Source organism: Papaver somniferum, chromosome 4, assembly GCF_003573695.1.
Source record: "Papaver somniferum cultivar HN1 chromosome 4, ASM357369v1, whole genome shotgun sequence".
NCBI classification, from domain to species: domain Eukaryota; kingdom Viridiplantae; phylum Streptophyta; class Magnoliopsida; order Ranunculales; family Papaveraceae; genus Papaver; species Papaver somniferum.
In genome coordinates, this window is record NC_039361.1 from 95,702,983 (window position 1) to 95,726,522 (window position 23,540).

General features: G+C 35.9%; 1 pseudogene; it reads left to right on the forward strand.

Annotated features, from left to right (window-relative positions):
• Positions 1-15,022: 15,022 nt before the first annotated feature.
• On the forward strand, positions 15,023-15,122 carry LOC113276730 (annotated as a pseudogene).
• The last annotated feature ends 8,418 nt before the right edge of the window (positions 15,123-23,540 follow it).

The following is a 23,540-nucleotide window of genomic DNA, read 5'->3' on the forward strand; positions in this document are numbered from 1 at the left end:
TCAGAATTAAGCCGCTATACAAAATCTAAACCAACTTCGTATAGTTGAGACCAAGCAACTAACCCTAGTTCACTTAGTTTACTCAGTATCCCTGTGCTTCCGACTTCGATGAGTGCACGCGCTGGAACAATTCCTTTGGATCATATTCCAAACATTAAAGGAACAACAAATCTGTTTGGTAACAACTCTATTGATTTTTTAAGATAAGATATCTCAAGTCATATGCAAAGGCTCTTCCGTTTAATCTAATAAACTCCTTTGCCTGGTTAGATCAATCTATCCAACAATTACTGAAGTAGTAGAGTTTAGATTCACACTTAATCCAAATATATCTCAAAGAGATATATCGTGAATGTCGATATCACGCAGATAATCAATCGAATAAATATGATTCTAGTTGGATCCCAGACGATCAAGGTTTGTGCAACACAAAGATATGAGAAACCAATAAGAAATCTTCTTCTTCTTCAAATATTCTTTAATCTTCAATTAAACCTGAACAACACCACTTGAATCTCTTGTGATCAATCACTCACAGAATGGAGTATGTTAACAATGGATTATCACAAGATGTCTTTAGATCTACAAACAGTTCTAAATACCCGTTGATACTTCGATCTAGTTTGAGTGAATCTTATATATCAGAAGAGAAGATTATCAAGAATAAACAAACTAGGTGCAATCAAAGTTTCAATAATCGTTAGTCAATCAAATCAATCAAAAACTAATAACACTGCAATTATCTATTTTCCCACCAACGGTACTCGTAGAGCTTCTTGATCCCACAAAAGTCTTTAAACGGGCGGTCGTAAGAGACATCTCCTAATTAGGGTACTTTCTTCTCCAATTAGATGACTCCACCAAAAAGAACAAAAATATGAAGTTTTCCTGGCTCTTAGGATGGTTTTCTAGTAATGCAAACTTAGGTATTTATAGACCATGGATGTTTGGAAACCAAGGAATTTCCAAAACCGAAAGTATTCTCAAGATATGCAATAAATGCCCATTCGGTTTTCATAATCCCAGTAAATACTTTGTCCAATATTTCCCGAAATCTCTCAATAGAAAATCTCCAATTAATAAATGCACATTACTAATTTTTATTCTCTAGAAATATGAATTTAATTATTAGTAATTAAAGCATATAAAACTAATAACCTTAATTAAAAGATTCTTAATTTATTGCGGAACAGGATCTCCTTGAGCACTAAGGAATATCTTTGAACTATAAAAGATAAGAGTTATTGTACGTGTTCAAAGAATGTTGACATATCTTCTTTGTAATCCTCTTTCATATTTACAATCTTGGAACCGATTATACCACACTTCCAAACAAGTTTAGAATTAGTTCATCTGTATCCCAAGACAATTATGTGATTGATCAAACATCAACATCCATGGGTTCAATCAGTTCTACCAATCATTAGGATCGGTTATAACCTAATATGGAACACTTGTGATCGGTCACACAAGTTACCAGGACTGGTTACATCATTTACCAGGATCGGTTACATCAATTACCAGGATTGGTTACTATATACATATGGTATTTCTTATGATGGGTCACACCAGTCACTAGGATCGGTTACACCAATTACCAGGATCGGTTTCACCAACCGGTTACACCAATTACAATGATCGATTACACAACTTCTCTGTGATCGGTCGCACCAATTACTAGGATCGGTCATACCAATTACAAATACCGATCATACCATCTCAGATGATTACTTAGGATCGGTTACACTAATTAATCAAAAATAGTCATACCAAATCATAAGTCAGGCATTATGATTAGTTGTACCAAGATACATAACAAATTTACGATCGGTTCTACCATCTTACACATATTGGTAATCCAAAGATTTGCAATGAATTGCGGTACCAATAAGCCTAGTGATATCCCTTTCGATTCATAAAACAAGTTCAGGAGTGTACATCCTTTAAACAAATGTAAAACATTGTTTCCTATGATGAAATCTTCACCTTTACCCATACACATAATCATAACATCATTCATAAGATTATGATGATGTCATATCTACGAAGTTCAAAAGATAAGCGTTATACTTCGTAGTCTAATTCCCTAATGCTAGTATCATATGATCATGTCTCAATACTAGAGTCATATATCCATACACAGCTTCGCAGTTATGTTTTCAATATAGCACGACTTGAAAGGTACGTTAGGAATGAAACAGTTCAAGTCAATATTACTAACCTCAAGAGGAAGGATGATGTCGTCGTTGTAGCTCGTTACTTCTTCACGTTCTTCAGGTCTGCGAATAATATTTGTATGTCTCAACATTCCAAGACTTTCTAGTCTAACCTGAACGAAGTTGTCTCTAGTACATAATCAAGTGACTCTTAGATGAGTTTTGACTCACTAAAATATGACAACCAAACTTGACATACCAATGCTTGGTGGGTTCAACCGAGCTATGCTCTAACAAGCTTGTTACACACAAATGAAATACACTACTATCCGTCTTAATTGCCTTCACCACTCTCTGGCATTAATAGCTTATCTTCTAGTTGTTATGCGTCTTGAGAAGTTATATGACTCCGTCAGATCCAGAGTAGTGGTCCACAGTGTCTGCATTTGACATCCATCATGCCTAACGAACGGTGTACCTCAGAATGTGATGTTATATCGTAAAATTGATTATTAGATCAGGGTACGTTACTGGTCCTCGTGCCCTCTTCATCTAAAGGATTATCCTCATCCGTGGTTTCTCTGCCCATCTATAAAAAGTGAATGCTTAGTATAGTTAATTCAGCACTAATGTATACATGTTTATTGAAAGATGGTTAACTGTAATCCTTGTTGTGTAATAGAATTATGGAAATACTAAAACATCGAATTCTTACATTTCATATAGAATCCCATTGTTTAATTCAGCACCAATGTATATATGTTTATTGAAAGATGGTTAACTGTAATCCTTCTTGTGTAATAATAGAATTATGGAAACACTAAAATAGTGAATTCTTACATTTGAAATAGAAGCCCATTGTTTATGCCTGGATAAGCGGTACCATTTGGTGACTTTTTCATTGTTGAGTACTGTATATTGATTCCACTTCATGGCATCAAGAAACTCCTACTTCTGTGCAATGTTCGTCGATAGTGTTGGCGAGTTTGAACTGCTTCCAGACTCTGTATTTGAAAATCACAAATGTTAATTCAGTTTCACAATATTCTTGAGTGCTTCACATTCGATAAACCTAAATTAAAATACATCTTTACCCATTAAAATTTATAATACAAAGAATGTATCGTAACAGTCACATTTGCGCGCTTGTAGATGTTGGCTCCCTGCTGCTCAGACTCTTTCAGAACAATGAATCTTGTAAGATAGTAGAACAATACAATTTTATGCGAAGAAAGTTTAGATCACCTAAGGGGGTAATGTTACCATTTTAGCTCACATGTATACCTATAAGACATCATATGTATAGTCGTTTAATGAATTAGAGGTGGCCATACGATACTGTCACCTACTTGTTGGATTGTCATAGTCCAACTGGGATATGGGTGAAAGGAGAAATATCTCTCACCAAGAATTGTGAATTTGTTTACGTAATATATGCCACTAACACATGGCAAGGGATTGACTTTCCATAAGTTCGGGATACGGTTCCTGAAATTAAGAGTTGCAGTTCACCATAGTCATATTAAGCAAGAGATGTGATCCACATTTCAACCAAGATATTTCCTGGCAGACAAAGGGAAACCAATGGCATATATCTAAAGTAAAAATTTCAAGAAAATGCTCTCTTACCAGAACTTCAGCCTATGAAAGAGCAATAGTTCACCATTATGTCAAACTTCGCTATTATCTCCCCTCAAAGTGCTTTGGATTTTCCTCTTGTTGCGCGCCATTGCCAAACTGGAAGGCCACATAAAGTTCTCCATCACCCTAGAAGTTAACAAATATCTAGACACCTTTTAGCATAGTTTCATTCTTCATAGTTTCACAGAGATGTTTAATCTATAATAATACAACAGTTGTAGGGGTACTTCTTAGATTACACAACTTGAAAGACAATTCAATTATTCAAATCGAAGTTCTTATATGCTTATTCAATCCATGTTAGATATAACCCTGAGAAACATAAAATAACAATGATCTAATGCTTCAGAAACTCTTCCTACCATGAAAATGTACTACTATCAGGCTCATCTTTTGAAGATAATGAATCTTCAACAGATTATGATTCTGATTTCATATCTTCTCTAAGGTTACCACTTCTCTCAATTGAGAAATACTTTTCTTCAAAGCTTGAAATTATTAGTTGTCTTAAGACATAAAAATTATGAATGTTTTTTCCATTGTGATTTTAGAAACAGAGGATGTTATTCTTTCTACAACGAAAAGATGATGAAGTTGAAGCATTTGGGAGAATAAACACTCTTGCATTCATCGTTATTCTATAAAAATGCTCGACCTAAAACACCATCATTATTCTATAAAAATGCTCGACCTAAAAACTGCAGTACAGAAAACCCAAATTTTCCTTAATTTTCAATTAGCAAATACACCGAAAATCAAATTAAACATAAACAGGGAAAAAAATCTTCCTTAACATGATGTTCATCACCAAATGCGAGAAAGTTGACAATTTATTTCTGGTCTATTAATCAATTCATAATACCCAAGCATAAGAACACAAAACTAATATACTACTTCACACCAAATTGTAATTCTTGCATTAAGTGTAGAAGGTGATAAATCCCCAAAAATAAGAAAACCAAGATTAACATTAATACTTAACAGGAAAAAGAAAAATCAGTGATCAAAAAATGCAAACTACTACAATTGATATTGAATTAAGTGTCCATAAACTTAGATCTAACCTGCGCGAGAAGGTAACCTCAGCCCAAAGAAGATTGAATTGATTAATATTTTTTTGAGTTAGAATCTCTTTATATTTTCCTAACATATAATATTGAGAAACCATGGATGATTTTATTGCCATTATTGATGGAATCAGAGTTATAAATTAAATATAAGAACAGTGCAATGAGATTCAAAAGATTTGAAATAAAAAAGAAAAATTGTGAATTACATATCTAGGCTTACCTGGTTGATTCATCAAAACTAAATACCCAAAATTATGAGAAATATATCTTAATCCGTCTGGGTGTAGCGAAAGATGAATGGCTGTGAAACAGGGTATGACTATTCAAAGTAGCGGAACTTTGATTCCTTGGGTGCATTTTTTTCTTAGCATTGGGTAAGGGAGGAGTAATGGGGCTAGAAGTTACTATTCAAAGTCAAACATGCAAACGGATGATCGAGTGGGGATAAAAGGAAGGGAGGAAACCTGGTAAAATCTGGACCATTCTTTATGTCCCCAAAATATATATTAAATCTGGACCGTTCTTTATGTATCTGAATTGTAGATAACCGTCGATGTGGAAAACACCATTGTCCGTTCTTTAAGTTTAGATCACCTAAGGGGGTAATGTTCCCATTTTATCTCACATGTATACCTATAATACATCATATGTATAGTCGTTTAATGAATTAGAGGTGGTCATACGATCATGTCAGCCACTTGTTGGATTGTCAGAGTCCAACTGGGGTATGGGTGCAAGGAGAAATATCTCTCACCAAGAATTGTGAATTTTTTTAGGGAATATATGCCACTAACACATGGCAAGGGATTGACTTTCCAGAAGTTCGGGATAAGGTTCCTGAAATCAAGAGTTACAGTTCACCATTAAGTCATATTAAACAAGAGATGTAATCCACATTGCAACCAAGATACTTCTTGGCAGACAAAGGGAAACCAATGGTATATATCTAAAGTAAAAATTTCAAGAAAATGCTCTCTTACCAGAACTTCAGCCTGCGAAAGAGAAGTAGTTCACCATTATGTCAAACTTCGCTATTAGCTCCCCTCAAAGTGATTTGGATTTTCCCCTTGTTGCGCGCCATTACCAAACTGGAAGGCCACATAAAAGTTCTCCATCACCCTAGAAGTTAACAAATATCTATACATCTTTTAGCATAGTTTCATTCTTCATAGTTTCACAGAGATATTTAATCTATAATAATACAACAGTTGTAAGGGTACTTCTTAGATTACATAATTTGAAAGACAATTCAATTCTCAAATCGAAGTTCGTATATGCTTATTTAATCCATGTTAGATATAACCCTGAGAAACATAAAATAACAATAATCTAATGCTTCAGAAACTCTTCCTACCATGTGTACTACTATCAGGCTCATCTTTGAAGATAATGAATCTTCAATAGATTATGGTTTTGATTTCATATCTGCTTTAAGGTTACCACTTCTCTCAATTGAGAAATACTTTTCTTCAAAGTTTGAAATTATTAGTTGTCTTAAGACATAAAAATTATGAATGTTTTTTCCATTGTGATTTTAGAAGCAGAGGATGTTATTCTTTCTACAACGAAAAGATGATGAAGTTGAAGCATTTGGGAGAATAAACACTCTTGCATTCATCGTTATTCTATAAAAATGCTCGACCTAAAACACCATTATTATTCTATAAAAATGCTCGACCTAAAAACTACAGTACAGAAAACCCAAATTTAATTTTTAATTAGAAAATACACCGAAAATTAAATTAAACATAAACAGGGAAAAAACTCTGCCTTAACATGATCTTCATCACCAAATGCGAGATAGTTGACAATTTATTTCTGTTTTATTAATCAATTCATAATACCCAAGCATAAGAACACAAAACTAATACAAACCCAAATTGTAAACACAAAACTAATATACTATTTCACACCAAATTGTAATTCTTGCATTAGGTGTAGAAGGTGATAAGTCCCAAAAAATAAGCAAACCAAGATTAACATTAATACTTAATAGGAAAAAGAAAAATCAGTGATCAAAAAATGCAAACTACTACAATTGATATTGAATTAAATGTCCACAAACTTAGATTTAACCTGCGCGAGAAGGTAACCTCAGCCCAAAGAAGATTGAATTGATTAATATTTTGTTGAGTTAGAATCTCTTTATATTTTCCTAACATATAAGATTGAGAAACCATGGATGATTTTATTTCCATTATTGATGGAATTGGAGTTATAAATTAAATATAAGAACAATGCAATGGGATTCAAAAGGTTTAAAAAGAAAAATGAAAAATTATGAATTACATATCTAGGGCTTACCTCGTTGATTCATCAAAAGTAAATACCCAAAATTGTGAGAAAGATATCTTAATCCGTCTGGGTGTAGCGAAAGATGAATGGTTGTGAAACAGGGTATGACTATTCAAAGTAGCGGAACTTTGATTCCTTGGGTGCGTTTTTTTCTTAGCATTGGGTAAGGGAAGAGTAATGAGGATAGTTATGTGGTTTTACAGATAGTGGTAAAAAGAGTGTCGTTTCTCAGACTTGTGAAGGATTTTTTTTAGACTTAAATTCAAAACTAAAATAGAAAACACAATAAAAATTATGGCAAACTCAAACAAAGATGATATCAATATTAAAGAAACACTGAGGCTAAGATTCCACTATTTTCCAAGTTCAAAGTGATTAAACCAATACTTATATTTATGCAATTTTCTCGTTTAATTTGATTCTAAAATATTGCAAAAAGTAGATTTTCAAAAGTAGTAATTGTAAATACCAAGTATGAAGCATCAAAAGTCTTAAAACTAAGAATTCTCCATCAAAATAGATCACAATCACTCAAATAAAAATCATATTCAATAATAGTTCAAGGAAAATAATCATATAATTATTGCAAATAAAAAGATAAAATATAATATACCACTTTTTGTTGGAAAAATAGCTTCCTCTATCGCCTCAGCAATGGGGTTTAGCTCCTCATATTAACCACTTGCTCAAAATACATGTTTGTTGCTCAAAAGTTGATTAAAAAGAAGAGAAGGTATAAAACAGCGTGTTTGTAACGGATATAATTGTTACGAACCACTGTTACAAAGTACCCTAACACAGAACTGTTGCGAACTCTGAATAATTTTTACAGAAATTGTGACAAAGTGGTTGAATTTTGAAAGAAAATGCCACGGATTCTGCGACTGTCTCTTACTGTTGTTCTGTGTTCTTCTTCTTCCTCTCGCCTGTATCTCTGCAACTTGGTGTTTTTGTGCTCTGTTCTGTTCTAAACTTCCCCAAAGTGAACGTAAGTCTTCTATGAACTATCCCAACTCCTTTTATATCCCACAGGTCCATTCCACTTCAAGAAATCTTCGGCTCTTCTTATCTTCCCTCCACCTCAAGTCTCGGGATTTCTTTCCCTGCCAAGCTTCTCTATGTCTTCTGTTTTGTTGAAACTTCTTCTAAAGATAGCAGTAAATCTTGCAGAGTGCATATCCTTCCAATCTCACTACGTACCTTCCACAAATGCAACCAAAATTTCCCGTAATATTAATCCTCCCTTGTTTTGACTAAAGTCCGTGTAAATTTCTTTTTATCGAGGCTCAAACACATGCGAACCCTGTTTTGAAATATCCATCCCAAACCAGTCGAAATCCATGAGAAAATCCGAGTAAAACTCTCCTTGTTTCCGTAAAATAGAAACCCATGATATTTGCCTCCCTGTTTCGACTAACACCGAGTTAACATCCCAAGTTTCTTGATTTAAACAAACATACCATGCCTGTTTACTCCATTCAAGTACGTACCAACGAATTTCTCCGATTGAATCTCTTCGGAAGTTGCCCAGAGATTGAACCCTAAAATCTCCCGTAACTGGTTTTGTTTCCCACCAATTCTTGTTTTTTTTCAAATGAAGAATATGGTCGCCCCTATCCAGAGTAGGGGTGCGATTAGCAGCTGCCTGGAAATGGGATGCCCCTTAGTAATTAGGTCACCCCTTATCCAAGGTGAGGGTCCGAATAGCAAATGTCCTCCCATGAACGCAAAAAACACTTTTCGAGCCAATTTCGCCGCAAAATTTTATTTTTCCAAAAACACCTACAAAGACATAAAAAAATGAAATAAATACAAAATCGAGCACTAACAATATACATAATTCAGAACAAAATAGACACATAAATGCGTCTATCAAATACCCCCAAACTTATTATTTGCTAGTCCTCGAGCAAATCAAATGAAATAAAATCCTAACTCACTGTCGCAGGCATCGTCGATTGCATTTAGCGTATGCAATAAGCCTTTAAACCCCTAGGTGTCTCTAGTGGCGTAGTGTTGTCTTCGGAGGGCTTACCAGAGGTATACCCACAAAAGCTTTATACTCCAGACCCTATCTATCTACACAATAATTTGGAAGGCACTAAAGAATCTCCTTGGTTGGCATACTTATTGACTACAAGAGGAAGTACCCTGATGCGAAATTCCAATTTTTGTACACGAGTTTGCACTCAAGCATACTAAAATTCATATGTAAGTGACAGAGCTCTACTTAGATAGTGCACTATGGACATCAATATCCGGAGTCAAAACTAATCACATGGATAGATCAAGAAGATGGATATAGATAAAAACATAGATGGTTTTGATGTTTACTAGGTGAACGGTGTTTCTCATATCTGTCTGAAGGACTCCGCCAAAATGAACCTATCCTAATGGACTGAGATACTATTCTGACTAATATCAACACACTGGCATATACAAGGGAACCAGTGATTGATAATCCTAACTCTAGGTCAACACAACTGGCGTATACAAGGGTTCCAGTGGTCGACTTTATTGAATTTATTCCAGTTGGTCTGATGGTCTGGTCTCAGTTTCGCTTTTTTTTTTTTATCTCAATCACTCTAATTCACCCTAGCATTGGTAACAACTTGAATCGTGAGCCCCACCTAATCACTTAGAGAAACATAGTTTAAAAACAAAACAAAATAAAAATAAAAATGAAAAGGACTCAACGAGATATGGTGAAACTATCATGTTATTTCTAACACCTGAGCTCTGTGCTTTTATGAATAGACTCTTTAGATGTTGCCATCTAGTCAGATTGGTTCCTCAACTCCTACAACCAAAATGCTTCCATCCACTTAGATTGGTTAGTGCCATCCTTAATAGGCATAAATTTCTAGGCTCTGGAGTTTAATTATGCAACTAAAAAGTAACAAAAAGTTCTACCCCACCCCCAAACTTAAATCTAACATTTTCCTTAATGTTTCTAATTAAAGAACAATACCAAAAATATAAGTAACATGAGGAAATAGTAAAGAGAGAAGTCGGAAAGATAGTACCTGGGTGAAGTGTAACCAAAAACCTACAAAAATAATATACAACATACAAAATTTCCTCGATGGTCAATCAAGGTAAACAGGGTCCTCCAGAGGGACCTCCTCAACATCACCGGTAGGAAAAGGATCTAAAAAGGGCTTCAATCGCTGACCATTAACCTTCGAAGAACTACTACCATCTGGTGTCTCAATCTCAGCAGCGCCATGAGGAAAAACAGTACGGACCACAAAAGGACCGGTCCACCGAGAGCGCAACTTCCCGGGGAATAGATGCAAACGAGTGTCGTACAGAATAACTTTTTGACTTGGAGAAAATGACTTTCGTAAAATATTCCTATCATGCACAAGTTTCATTTTGTTCTTATACTCCTTAGCACTATCGTATGCATCTTTACGAATCTCGTCCAACTCATTGAGCTGGAGCTTTCTTTGAGCTCCTGCCTTGTCAAGTGAAAAGTTTAAGTTCTTAATAGCCCAATAGGCTCGATTTTCTAACTCAACAGGCAGGTGACATTCCTTGCCAAACACTAAACGATAAGGTGACATTCCAATGGGTGTCTTAAACGCAGTACGGTAAGCCCATAAGGCATCAGTAAGCCTCGACGACCGGTCTTTCCTGTTTGGATTAACTGTTTTCTCTAGAATACGTTTAATTTCCCTATTGGAAACCTCTACCTGACCACTAGTCCGAGGGTGATATGGGGTTGCTACTTTATGGGTAATACCGTATTATTCCATTAAAAGAGCAAACGGTCTATTACAAAAGTGTGAACCTCCATCACTAATTATAGCTCGCGGCGTACCAAAACGTGTAAGTATATTCTCTTTAAAAAACTGGACTACGACCCTGTGGTCATTCGTTTTACACGGAACCGCCTCAACCCACTTAGACACATAGTCTACAGCGACAAGTATGTAAAGATAACCAAACGAAATAGGAAATGGACCCATAAAATCAATTCCCCACACATCAAAGACCTCAATCACTAAAATAGGGTGCAAAGGCATCATATTTCTACGGGAAATGGTTCCTAACTTCTGGCAACGCTCACAAGAAACACAATGGCTATGGGAATCTTTAAACAACGAAGGCCAGTAAAATCCATACTGCAAAATCTTAGCAGCAGTCTTCTTAGCACTAAAATGACCCCCACATGCATGTTCATGACAAAAGGAGATAATACTATGTTGGTCACTCTGAGATACACATCTCCTAATAATCTGGTCCGGACAATACTTAAACAGATAAGGATCGTCCCAAAAGAAATGCTTAACCTCGGCTAAAAACCTAGAAAGATCTTGCTTACCCAATGTTGAGGCATTCGACCAGTAATAAGATAATTCACTATATTTGCATACCAAGGTGATTGGGAAACAGAGAACAATTGTTCATCAGGAAAACTATCCCTTATAGGAAGGGAATTATTAGGGGAACTAACAACTAGCCTAGACAAGTGGTCTGCTACTACATTTTCTGCACCCTTTTTGTCTCTAATGTCTGGACAAAATTCTTGTAACAAAAGGATCCATCTAATCAATCTAGGTTTGGTATTCTTCTTAGACAAAAGGTATTTCAAAGCAGCATGATCAGTATAGATTACGATCTTAGAACCTAATAAATATGATCTAAACTTATCCAAGGAAAACACGATGGATAGAAATTCCTTCTCGGTAGTTGTATAGTTCATCTGGGCATCATTCAGAGTTTTTCTAGCATAGTAAATCACATGGAGTAATTTGTTTTCTCGCTGACCTAGCACAACGCCTATAGCATAATCTAAAGCATCACACATAATTTCAAAGGTTAGGTTCCAATTAGGTGCCTGGACTATCGCGGCAGTACTGAGTAAAGTTTTAAGCTTATCAAAAGCCTTTAAGCAAGCATCATCAAAGACAAACTTAACATATTTTGCAAGCAAATTGCAAAGAGGTCTAGAAATCAAGCTAAAATCCTTAATGAATCGACAGTAAAAACCTGCATGCCCTAAGAATGACCTAATATCTTTTACGGTTTTTGGGACCTGTAGAGTCTTAATAAGGTCAATTTTGGCTTTTTCTACCTCTATACCCTTTGAAGAAACGATGTGCCCTAAGACAATTCCTGATTCAACCATGAAATGGCATTTTTCCCAATTATGCACTAAATTATTTTCCTTACACCTAGTTAACACTAATGTCAAATGATGCAAGCACTCATCAAAAATGAACCAAACACTGAAAAATCATCCATAAAGACCTCTAAAAACCGTTCTACATATCAGAAAATATGCTCATCATACAACGCTGAAAAGTCGCAGGGGCATTACATAACCCGAAAGGCATGCGTCTATACGCAAAGGTACCAAAGGGACAGGTAAAAGTGGTTTTCTCTTGGTCTTCTGGGGCAATAACGATCTGATTATAACCGGAGTAGCCATCTAAGAAGCAATAGTGACTATGTCCAGCTAATCGCTCTAGCATTTGGTCGATAAAAGGAAGGGGAAAGTGATCCTTCCTTGTGACCTTGTTCAATTTCCTATAGTCAATACACACACGCCATCCCGTGGTCACTCGGGTTGGGATTAATTCATTATTATCATTCTGGACTACAGTGATACCTGATTTCTTGGGGACAACCTGAACAGGGCTGACCCACTTACTGTCTGAAATTGGGTAAATAATACCCGCATCTAACAACTTAAGCACCTCTTTTCGAACTACCTCTTTCATGTTAGGGTTCAGTCGACGTTGCATCTCCCTAGAAGGTTTGGAGTCTTCCTCTAAATGAATCTGATGCATACACACAGTAGGACTTATACCCTTAATGTCTGCTATAGTCCACCCTAAAGCTTCCTTATTGTCTTGAAGTACATTTACTAGCCTACTTTCCTGATCACTATCCAAATCGGAAGCTACAATCACAGGTAAAGTCTCAGATGGGCCTAAAAACACATACTTTAGAGTATCGGGTAGTGGTTTAAGGTCCAACTTTGTCTTCTAAAGAAGGAATTAGGGTAGTCTCAGAAACTGGTAACGGTTCGAACCTAGCTTTCCATCTATCAGTGTAATCTAACAGGGGTAGAATCTAATAGAGCATTCACCTGTTCAATAGTGCTATCGTCGTCAAAATCTAAACCAAAATGGGATAGACAACTTTCTAATGGGTCTTCAGACAAAATGTTTGGTAATGACTCCTGAACTAAGGCTTCTATCATGTTCACCTCTTCAACACATGTGTCATCTAGCTCATGAGGTAGCTTGCTGACATTAAAAATGTTCATCTCCATAGTCATATTACCAAAACATAAACTCATCACACCATTTCGACAGTTAATAATTGCATTAGACGTAGCTAAAAATGGGCGACCTAAAATCACAGGTATCTGGTTCTCTGGTTCAGGGACAGGTTGGGTATCTAGGACCACAAAATCCACTGGATAAATAAACTTGTCGACCTCAATAAGGACATCCTCGATAACACCTCGAGGGATTTTAACAGACCTATCAGCTAACTGCAGTGTCATCTGAGTAGGTTTCATTTCGCCAAGTCCTAGCTGTAAGTATACATGGAATGGCAGTAAGTTCACACTGGCTCCTAAGTCAAGTAAATCTTTTTCTACCCGGAAGTCACCTATTGTGCAAGCAATGGTAGGAGAACCTGGGTCTTTGTACTTTGGAGTTGTGGTGTTCTAAATGATTGAAATTACGTGACTAGATAAAAATGCTTTCTTATGGACGCTAAGTTTTCGCTTTCGCGTACACATATCCTTAAGGAACTTGGCATAAGCAGGAATTTGCCTAATTGCATCTAATAAAGGAAGGTTTATGGTAACTTGCTTAAAAACCTCCACTATGTCATCAAAGTTCGATTCCTTCTTTGTTGGTACTAATAGATGAGGAAATGGGGCTCTAGGCATAGAATCAGACCTTTCAGGAACTGAGTTGGCATCATCAGAAATTTTATCAGTTTCCTTAGCTAGTGGTCCTGAGGGGTGAACTACAGTATGTTCACTATCGAGCATGGTTACCTGATTGTCTACTATTCTACCACTCCTAAGGGTTCTAATAGCATTCAATTGATTCAATGGTTTTGTACCTACTTCATGAACTCCTCTAGGATTGGGATTAGTCTGACTACGAAACCTACCATTATCTCTCTCACTGAAGGTCTTAGCTATTTGGTCGACTTGAAGTTCTAACTTAGCAAGGCTCTGAGCATTAGTTTGGAAATTCTGCTTGGTTTCCTGTTGAAAAATAACATGTATCTGTGCTAACATTTCCTAAGTTTTTGATAACATCTTAATATATTCCTCTAAGCTAGTCGTTTTATTTTCTGGGCCTGATGTATTCCTAGTGTAGCCAAAACTAAGGGGAGCATTAGAATTATTAGACTGACCCTGACTATGGCCCTTATACCATGAAAAGTTCGGATGGTTCCTCCAACCAGGATTATAGGTTTCTGAATATGGGTCAAACTTCTGACGATTATCAAACATAAGTGTTATTATATAGAGCATTGGCTTGCTATTCATTATTCTGGCCTTCCCAAAAAGGCTCCAATCTACCACTAGTGTTACCCACTTCTAGAGCTTCTAACCTTTTCGCTATAGTAGCAATTTTGGCATCTGATTCATAGCCTCCTTCTACCCTATTAACGTTTCCTCTGCTAAGAAGAATTGTTTTCTGGGGTCCCCTACTACTTTCCCATTGTTGGGTCTTTTCGGCGACTTCATGTAAATATGTCATCGCATCATCAACTGTTTGGTTCTCAAATCCACCAGTACACATAGATTCTACTGTGGTTGTGGTGGGATAATCTAAACCCTCATAAAGGATCTGAACTAACCTAACCTTCTCTAAACCATGATGAGGACATTGGGCTAATAAATCATTGAACCTTTCCAAATACCTATACAAAGTTTCTCCCTCATGTTGAGAAAACGTGCAGATTTGCGTCCTAATAGACGATGTTTTGTGCCTAGGGAAAAACTTGTTCAAAAAGGCAGATGTAAGTTGTTCATACGTTTCGATTTACCCGGAATCCAAACTATATAGCCACGATTTAGCTTTATCTTTCAGGGAAAAGGGGAATAACCTAAGTTTCAAAGCATCATCATCTAGGTTTCTAATCCTGAGGGTACTACAAATTTCCTCAAAGTCCCTGACATGGAAATAGGGGTTTTCATTTTCTTTCCCTAAAAAGATTGGAAGCAGCTGTAAGGTCCCAGGTTTAAGTTCATAAGTTGCTTCCGTCTCAGCTAACCTGATACATAAGCGACGAGTAGTCCTAGTTGGATTCAACAAAGCTTTCAAAGTTGCCATTTCTGGCGCTATCGGAGCAACAGGGATTCTCTCCTCAGTCAAAGGACGTTCAAAAACAGACTATTCAAAAGTTGGACTCTCTAGATTAAGGTAATCGAGATGCTTCGAACTACTAGGTTTCTCTTTAACAAATCTACCTAGTGCGTCTCTTTTACGTTCAGGCATACAATAGAATTTTCTCAATTGGAAAGGTAAGCAAACACAGATCAAGGCCGACTCAACCAAATCAAACCTATTGATTTCTAGCAAACAAAAAGCATGATGGTTCCACTTAGATTGTTTCTAGACCAGCTTCTAATCCTTCGAACGGGAATTCGTTACAATTTAAGCAAACCCCTCTGGAATCAATCCAAGTTATCATAAGTTTAATAAAGGCGAGGGAAGCTCGGTGGAGCTTTGATACCCAAGGCCTCACCGGTATTACAAGGCAGCGCAGTCACGCATTCAACTTACAGAAACCGTCAAGAACTTCGAAGTATGCTTAAAAGAGTAACCAATATTTTTCGAATGACTTTCTTGTTAAGATCGTTACCCTATCGGTCTCGTTCTAGTCAAAATTTTAGGCTTAGGTTCGCGTAGGTTATGTGTTCCTAAAGCGGGCAAGAAGAGAACGGTGATGAAATCCGAACCCTTATCTGGTATGACCAGGCCTTGCCCTTTACTAGAATAATAAATGTCTGTATTCAGTCCTCAACATATATGCATATGAAGGAGTCCAGTAACTCGCTGACAGGGGATTCGCGAGTGTTTAGAATCTTACCTCCCATTCCATACGGGGGATGAATCGGTTGTAGTCGACTCGGGCCACTGACTCCGATGTCTAGTGTACGAACCCAAGGTGCAGAGACAACATCGTAATTGTCCTCCTTCTCTGCAAACAGTTTATATTTAAAGTACCCTTTCGTAGGGTAATTAAAAAAAAAAATCCCAAAGTCCAAAAAGAAAAGAAAAATTACAAAAATAATAAACCCTAATACAATTGTTTTTTTTTCTAAAAGAAAATAAACAAACCCTAAACTAAAATTGTCTAAAATAAATTTGTCTTCTTTTCTGTTCTTTTTTCTTTAATCTTTAGCTCCAAGTCTTTATGAAATCACCAAACTCTTTGGCTCAATTTTCTTTATGATCCGAAACCTGTAGACAAAAGATAAATACCCAAAAACATAAAAAAGAACAAAAATAATAAAAATAAAATAAATCTAAAACCCTAAAAACAAGTTCGCGTCGGCGGCGCCAAAAATTGATGTGGTTTTACAGATAGTGGTAAAAAGAGTGTCGTTTCTCAGACTTGTGAAGGATTTTTTTTAGAATTAAATTCAAAACTAAAATAGAAAACACAATAAAAATTATAGCAAACTCAAACAAAGATGATATCAATATTAAAAGAAACAATGAGGCTAAGATTCCACTATTTTCCAAGTTCAAAGTGATTAAACCAATACTTATATTTATGCAATTTTCTCGTTTAATTTGATTCTAAAATATTGCGACAAGTAGATTTTCAAAAGTAGTAATTGTAAATACCAAGTATGAAGCATCAAAAGTCTTAAAACTAAGCATACTCCATCAAAATAGATCACAATCACTCAAATAAAAATCATATTCAATAATAGTTCAAGGCAAATAATCATATAATTATTGCAAATAAAAAGATCAAATAGAATATACCACTTTTTGTTGGAAAAATAGCTTCCTCTATCGCCTCAGCAATAGGGTTTAGCTCCTCATATTAACCACTTGCTCAAAATACATGTTTGTTGCTCAAAAGTTGATTAAAAAGAAGAGAAGGTATAAAACAGCGTGTTTGTAACGGATATAATTGTTACGAACCACTGTTACAAAGTACCCTAACACAGGACTGTTGCGAACTCTGAATAATTGTTACAGAAATTGTGACAAAGTGATTGAATTTTGAAAGAAAAGGCCACGGATTCTGCGACTGTCTCTTACTGTTGTTCTGTGTTCTTCTTCTTCCTCTCGCCTGTATCTCTGCAACTTGGTGTTTTTGTGCTCTGTTCTGTTCTAAACTTCCCCAAAGTGAACGTAAGTCTTCTATGAGCTATCCCAACTCCTTTTATAGCCCACAGGTCCATTCCACTTCAAGAAATGTTCGGCTCTTCTTATCTTCCCTCCACCTCAAGTCTCGAGATTTCTTTCCCTGCCAAGCTTCTCTATGTCTTCTTTTTTGTTGAAACTTCTTCTAAAGATAGTTGTAAATCTTGCAGAGTGCATATCCTTCCAATCTCACTACGTACCTTCCACAAATACAACCAAAAATTCCCGTAATATTAATCCTCCCCTGTTTTGACTAAATTCCGTGTAAATTTCTTTTTATCGAGCCTCAAACACATACGAACCCTGTTTTGAAATATCCAGCCCAAACCAATCGAGATCCATGAGAAAATCCGAGTAAAACTCTCCCTATTTCCGTAAAATAGAAACCCATGATATTTTCCTCCCTGTTTCGACTAACACCGAGTTAACATCCCAAGTTTCTTGATTTAAACAAACATACCATGCCTGTGTTACTCCATTCAAGTACGTACCAACGAATTTCTCCGATTTAATCTCTTCGGAAGTTGCCCAGAGATTGAACCCTAAAATCTCCCGTAACTGGTTTTGTTTCCCGCCAATTCTTGTTTTTTTTCAAATGAAGAATATGGTCGCCCCCATCCAGAGTAGGGGTGCGATTAGCAGCTGCCTGGAAATGGGATGCCCCTTAGTAATTAGGTTACCCCTTATACAAAGTGAGGGTCCGAATAGCAAATGTCCTCCCATGAACGCAAAAAACACTTTTCGAGCCAATTTCGCCGCAAAATCTTATTTTTCCAAAAACACTTACAAAGACATAAAAGCGAAATAAATACAAAATCGAGCACTTACAATATACATAATTGAGAAAATAATAGACACATAAATGCGTCTATCAGCTAGCAGTTACTATTCAAAGTCAAACAGGCAAACGTATGATCGAGTGGGGCTAAAAGGAAGGGAGGAAACCTGGTAAAATCTGGACCATTCTTCATGTCCCCAAAATATAGATTAAATCTGGACCGTTCTTTATGTATCCGAATTGTAGATAACCGTCGATGTGGAAAAACACCACTGTCTCTTATAACATAGATATAAATTGAGTAAAGGAAGCTAAGTATGGGATCTAAATTATGAAGGGTCAAGTTCATGGCATAATTAATAGTTAGACATTCTCTTAGTGTATACCAAAATGTTGGCTTAGTGAGTGAGCTATGTATCTGTTTCGAGTAAAATGAAATACTTAGCCGACACAGACGGTTTGGGTTAGCGTATCTGTAGAATGAGCCGTGTGAGTCAGACCAGTAAATGGACCCAAATTGGTAAATGGCTAAATTACATGGATTAGTGACCACTGTTATGGGTTTAAAGATAGTTTCTTTATTCTGATAATTAGGATCACTTAAGGTTCGAATAAGATTACACTTCCTTCTACAGGTTTGTAGAGTTTTGCAATAGCTTTTCAGTGGCATCAAAATTCATGCATTTAATTATGATTAAATCAGAGGACACCAGCTTATAGATCTATTGACAAAATTGGAACTGTCAATAACTTCACCTAGCTATTAACCGTGAATTCATCAAATATTGTGTTATGTATATTGTGTGAGCCTATTGGTTACTTTTCTTAGATTGTTTCTGCGATTAACAATTAGTCCATATTAACAACGATAAGCTCAAAGGAAGAATCCGCGGATTTTGGAGCACGAGATAGGTATCACTTGTCATCAAAAAAGGTGGAAAATCTTGTAATCTTCTTGTAATCATTAAGCTTACCTTCAATCTGCGAACATGATGTGTCTTTCTTATCTGTGAACCTATTTGAGTAATTCTTTATTTGTGAACATGTTGATTGCTATGAATATGATTGTGTCATATGTGTTGTATGATTTTCCCTGCTAGGAGTGTCTGTCATTTCCACATAGCTTCTAGCTAAGTCAAGTAGGCCATCATCCCCCGGTTTAATATTATTTAGTAGGCTGGCATCCCCCAGTTGTATATTAATTAGTAGGTCGGCATTCCCCCAATTGACTATTATTATCTTTATTAAATCTATCTAATAGGCCGGCACCCCCGGTTGGATATTATTACCTTAATTAGTAGGCTGGCATCCCCCAGTTGTATATTATTTAGTATGACGGCATTCTCCCGTTTTGATATTATTTATTATATTAAATTTGGAAAATCATTCGTATGCATATTATACTTGTCTGTCTAACTTTCTGATCTTGATGGTGATATTCTGAATCATGATTGGTATGAGTGCTCGGATGATGTTATTATTACTGATTGGGGTTATTCTGATGTCGTCTTCTCCAATGAGTTTGGCGAGGTTAGGATGACACTTGCTTCATAATGCATGAATCGTTGTCTGTTTTAGTTCATTACTGCTCTTTAAATTGTTGTTACCTTTAAACACTGTCAAGCATGTTAGTGATTACTTGAGAGTTATTTGTTTCCATTGGGCACCATTTGTGATGATGTGCTCATTTGTTTCCACTCCAGTTTCAGTATTCAGATCTAAAGGTGCACGTGAAGATATTCGTTTCCTAGCGCAAGTTTTAGTGAACTGAAGATGTTTATCTATATTTTTTATATTTATTCTTTGTAAACAACACATTATTATATTCATGTCACTCGAGATATCTTCATTTGTACAATATCAGAGTGTATGGGTTTGTTCTGGGGATTAGCTTATGTATTTGAGATTCTTATATTTGATAATCTAGATTTGATACTTCAATTAGGTTGTAATCCTATTAGTTAAGAAGGTCATTAGGTTGGGGTGTCACACCTGATGAGAGAAATAAAGTTAATTCTAATATTTATTTTGGTCTTATCGAAATAAGTGATTATACATACACAATCTGTTTAACAAGGGATTTAGTTTCTTAGTCGATTTGTTAAACTATTAGGGAAAATTTCTTCGGGCAATTGTTTCCTTGATAACATATAAAAACCAAGTTACTTGTAGTTTCGGTTTTAATATTGGTTATCTAAATTGGTATGTGAAACCTTCCTGCTTAACTCTTATAGGTTATTTACAAATCTTTTAGATTTGTAAGATCCTTTCGGTTTGTCCTTTATTTGCTTGAACCTTTGTCATTTTGTGACAAAAAGGGGGAGAAATATATGGAGTAAACAAGTGACTTTAAATCACTAAGGAAATGATAATTGTGCTTAAACGTTATATGTAAAGAAAGAGTAAAGCATTGACTAAGGGGAGAAACATATCATATTGTTGTTGTAGTAATTCTGACTACAAAAAAGGGAATAACAAAGATGTTCGGATTGAATATTTACCTAGCTTACCTTTAGGGGGAGTGAAAGTTTTTTTTATTCAAATGTCAACAACAGCATTTACTGATTGAATATATGCAGGTTATTGTGCTGTTGAAACTTGGAATCAAGTGTATGTAAAATGAATTCTTTTGTAATTTGTTTATCCATATGTAATAAGGATTTTTTCACTAAAATTTACAAAGGGGGAGATTGTTAGAGCATATCTCAGTTGAACTCACCAAACGTTGGTATGTCAAGTTTGGTTGTCATATTTTAGTATAGAAACTCATCTAGAGTCGCTTGATTAAATGCTAGAATCAACTTCGTTTAGGTTAGACTGGAAAGTCTAGGAATATTGAGACATACAAGTATTACTCTGAAGATATGAAGAATGTAAAGAAGTAGCCAACTACAACGTAGACATCATCCTTCCACTTGAGGTTAGTAATACTGAATTGAAATTGTTTCATTCCTAATGTATCTTTCAAGTCGTGCTATATTGAAAACATAACTGCAAAGTTGTATATACTGTACATATTGTATAATACTCTAGTGATGTGACATGATCATAATAGTACGATCATACTATTATGGAATTAGAATAAGAAGTATAACGCTTATCTTTTGAACTTCTTCGATATGACATCAACATAATCTTGTATAGATTGTTATGATTATGTGAATTGGTTGTGGTGAAGATTTCATCCTAGGAAACAATGTTCTACATTTAGTTAAAGGAAGTACATTCATGAACTTATTTTATGAATCGAAAGGGAAATCATTAGGCTTATTTAGGGCTGTCAACGGATAAATATCCGCTGGATATTGGACAATCCGATAAGGTTAAGGTTAAGAATTATCGGATATCCGATATCCGTTAACATCCGGTGGATATCAAAAATACAAACCGATATCGTTAACGTTAGTCTATCGGATAACGGATATTTATCCGTTAAAATCCGATAACGCTTGTCACAGAAGCAAATGCAGAAATGCTGAAAATTTAGGTTGTTCTTCAAAGTTTTTTGACAGTCTTTTTTGTTCAGAAATACAAACCACACAAACACCTCAGTCACATCACACATGAAAAACAAACAACAACAGAGTCTGCAACTACAAGCAAAAAACTACACTAAAAAAGGCTAGATGACTAGATCTTCTTTGCTGGTTTCATTTTGCATCAACTTCAGTCGACGACTTCCATATCTGCATTCACAAAGAATATTGTCACAGTTCTAATCATATGGTAGCTCATCTAATATTAATACAGTTCTTAATATGGAAAAGAATTAAGTAAAGGAAAAGAAACGAAGATTTACCTGCATCAAAGAAGTCTGGCAGCCAATCACTTAAGCATAGCAATGCTTGGACTAAATCTGGACTTAGTGAAGTTCTATGAGTTGTTAGGACCCTTCCACCATCGCTGAACATGGACTCTGACGCCACACTAGTCACTGGCACAGCCAATACATCTCTTGCTATCTTTGCCAGAGTTGGATACTTACAACCATTCATCTTCCACCAAACCAATATATCAAAGTTCATTTCATCTTGAGCTGTTAGAGTTGGAAGAATTGGTTCTGCTAAGTATGTCTCTAACTCAGATTTCTGAACATCATCTTCATCATTTCCAACACAAAACTAGCATAATCTGTGCTTGATGCACCTGAGCTTCTTACATTCATGCGAGCGACAGAGTTTCTAAAGAAAGCAGGAGCTGCAGTGTTGTTTTGAGATTCATATGCATTGTAAACCTTGAACAAGTCTGTTTTGAATTTCTCATAAAGTTCTGCAGCTTTAGCATCTCCAAACATTCTTTGAATTTCTCATAAAGTTCTGCAGCTTGATCCCACTGCTCTTTAGATGGTAGAATATCGAAATCAGAATCAAACTCACTAAGTCTTTCAAAAACCTTCTTGCAGTTTAATGCATTCTTAAGCATCATGAAAGTGGAGTTCACACCTTGTGCCACATCTAAACTAACTTCTCCAGACAATCTACATTGTGCCAATGCTATATCAAACTTTTCTTTCCTAGCTTGTGAAGACTTTACATATTTAACACAGTCTCTAATAGCCTCTATAAACTCAGCAGCTACTTTCATGCCATACAATACAATCAAATGCAGTATGTGGTTGCTACACCTCATGTGAAACATTTTTCCTCCAAGCAACAAACAATTTTTACCATCTATCCAAGTGATAAGATTTCTCATCATAACACCATTAGCTGGAGCATTATCAGCAGTCAAAGCGAAAAATTTCCTATCTATGTTCCATTCCAAAGTGCAAGTTTTGATAAAATCTGAGAGAGCATCTCCTGTATGTGGTGACGGCACTACAATGTAAGCTAAGGTTTTGGCTTTCAAATTCCACTCATCATCTATAAAATGACATGTAACACAACAATAACCATCTTTAGTGTATTTGGCAGTCCACATATCAGTTGTAAGACTACATTTGGAAGTCAATTTCTCTAATTGTAGTAACAATTCATCTTTCATTTCAGCATAACACCTCATAACATCTGCTCTACTTGTATTCCTACATGGCATTTTAGCAGCAGGGTTTAAAGCCTTAACAAACTCTCTAAAGTAGAAATGCTCAACCATGTTGAGAGGGTAATCATGCTTAGCAATCATTCTAGCAAGGAAATCTCTCATAAAAATATGATCATACTTCCAATTAAGTAATTTAACTTGGTTATTACCTCCTTTTTTAAATGCAGTGCTAATCTTCCTC